Here is a 2,589-nt window from a genome sequence, read left to right as displayed (position 1 = left end):
TATTGTTGCCAAAAGAAAGTAAAAAAAAACACAAGCACTTAACTGCCCAGGAGTTTGTGTAATAGAATGTTTCATGAGTCAGTATCATGAGACACATAAGTGTGACTGTAGCATACTTAAAATAGAAGGTGAATCAATAGTTTCAAGATCAGTGAGGATGGGACTTTGTTCTGTTGCAGCCAAGGTACAAAATTAGCACCATCCAACAGACAAATGCTGGGAAAATATGCAAGTGGCTGGTAGATTTGCTTTACTTCCCAGCTAAAAAACAATGGTAATCGGTTGCATGGCTGGTAACATTTGAACATTCATTAGGACCTTTGTTGATTTTGCACCCTACTGTTGTACTGTTGTAGCTTTCACCAATTTAAGTGCATGTGTTGCTTTGAAGGCTCCTGTGAAAGTTGTGACTAAAAAAACAAACCGTAATTCTTTGTCTGAGCTCAGGCGAATAGCTCATTGCTCCAGACGATATGATAATGTAGATGGCCACATAATAGATGACATGACATTGGAACATTTTACATTACTCTCATTGATGGGCTCATAAAACAACGGGTAGAATCTGTCTTAGTCTGATACTAGTTACTACACTTTCTAATATGCATTTAAGGCGAAATGATTTATGTCAGCCTGGAAGGGTGCTGAACTCTATTCCAAAAATAAATAAAGTGGGTCAGCTCAATTTGGGTGGCTTTATCTTCTATTGCAGCCCTATTGTGATGTCATGTTTCTTCTAGCCAAACACAGGAAGCTGAAAAACAGCCTCTATGTGAATGAAATACTATTATTAATCCCCTATGTGCAGGCAGCCACTTTGTCCTTGAGGATAAAGTGTAGGAGACTTTCATATTGCACACATACATGCACTCACACACACGCGCGCAAATCCCACACACACACAAATCACCCACTGTGTTCATCTCAGCTGGTGAGTATCTGACAGACTAACGTTTCACATAACAGCTCCGTTTTTCTGCAATTTTAAAATGATGTGAGTGTGTGACTACATTTATCCAAGACATTTTTGCAGCTACCAATACCTTCATGCATATGTCCATTCCACAGAGATACACAGTCAGTAGTTGGTGCAAATTGCCAGGCACCAATCTATATAACACAACTCTCTAATTGCACCGTAATTACAGTCATGGAGGTGTCATTTAGAGGTGCTACAGTACATGCAGCAGTGTAGATGACTGTTAACTGTAGACTCTTAGTTATGTCAGACTGCTGGTTTTTTCGTTTTTCATATTTCTCATAACAACAGTGCAATGTATCCAAGTTTATTTACTCTAAACTCAAATCTATTTGTGATAGATTTGGGTTAGATGAATGATTACTGTTCATTCATCAGGTGGAACAACAAATATGACTCTAAATGAATGCAAATGTTGCTCTGTATCTGCTGAATGTGTAAGTAGATAACAGCTTGCTGCCATAGCAACTTCATTAGGTGATAATATGTCAATGTTGTTTTTGCATCTTCTTCTAAAACAGCACTTTTATGTGTAAGAATACATGTTAAAGGGTAACTACTGTTTTTTCAACCTATTTCCCTATGATTTTTTGTCTGACGGGAACAACAATTTGGACATTGGTCCCGTATTAAGCAAGATCGCTGCAGTCTGCAGTCAGCGAAAGAAGCTACTGAGTTAATAGGGCAATTGTGTAACTTGTATTTACCTTCACAGAAGTGCTCGTTTAGCCACTGACAGGCTCAGATTAATATTCGAAGTGTCTGACAACATTATGGAAAGGATTTCTAAGTAAGTCAACATTTCTGTTGAAGAGTAAGATCTTTTTTTAAACAAAAACATCCGAGAAATTACAGTAAACAGTAATTACAGTAAACAAATAGTGATTTTAACATCATGAAATAGACTTAGACTTAGACTTCTCTTTATTCATTCACAGCCAACAGAAACAAAATAAAAATGTGAAAAGCCACTTTGAATTGTCTTTCCCCTTTTCCAACCATGACAACTCAAGTTTTGGTTAAAATAAACACATAGTTTGCTGATTTATATGTGAAAATATGTTGGCTCTAGACACACCTAAAGTATCGTTTTTTTTTAATTGAGTTTGGTGCTAACGACCTCTTTCTGGTTAAACAGAAAGGTCTTAAATGGATTGTATTTATATTCCTTTTTCTAGTCTTAACGACTACTTTAAGCACTTTTACAGGAACCGTTCACACACTGTGGCCAAGGCTGCCGTACAAGGTGCCTCTTGCTCATCAGATAGACATTCACACACATTGAGGACACTTCAACATGGGACTACAGGGCCAGGGATTGAACCACCAACCTTCCCAGTGGCAGGCAACTGCTCTACCACTGAGTTACGGCCACCCAGAGGTCTTAAAAAGGTCTATCTCTGTAGGGATCCTTTCCATAATGTTTACAGACATTTAGAATAATCTGAAAAACAAAAACAGACCATTTACTGGACCAAATTGACGATGCAAATTTGCCCCATAGGGTTACATTGCAGCCCGGTCTGTAGCTGCCGGTTATAGTAGTCTTGCTAAATACTAGTGCAATGTCAAAGATTGTTTTTCTAATCAGTCACTTACACAAAAAACAA

At 37.9% G+C, this 2,589-nt stretch overlaps 1 protein-coding gene across 1 annotated transcript in view; it reads right to left on the bottom strand.

The window, feature by feature from the left end:
* Positions 1-2,589, bottom strand: part of ptprfa (protein tyrosine phosphatase receptor type Fa) — a 373,454-nt gene that overhangs the window by 162,399 nt on the left and 208,466 nt on the right. The gene's annotated exons all lie outside the window — the stretch shown is intronic.

This window comes from Etheostoma spectabile, chromosome 9, assembly GCF_008692095.1.
Source record: "Etheostoma spectabile isolate EspeVRDwgs_2016 chromosome 9, UIUC_Espe_1.0, whole genome shotgun sequence".
Classification (NCBI taxonomy): Eukaryota; Metazoa; Chordata; class Actinopteri; order Perciformes; family Percidae; genus Etheostoma; species Etheostoma spectabile.
This window is presented reverse-complemented; position numbering and strand designations above follow the sequence as displayed.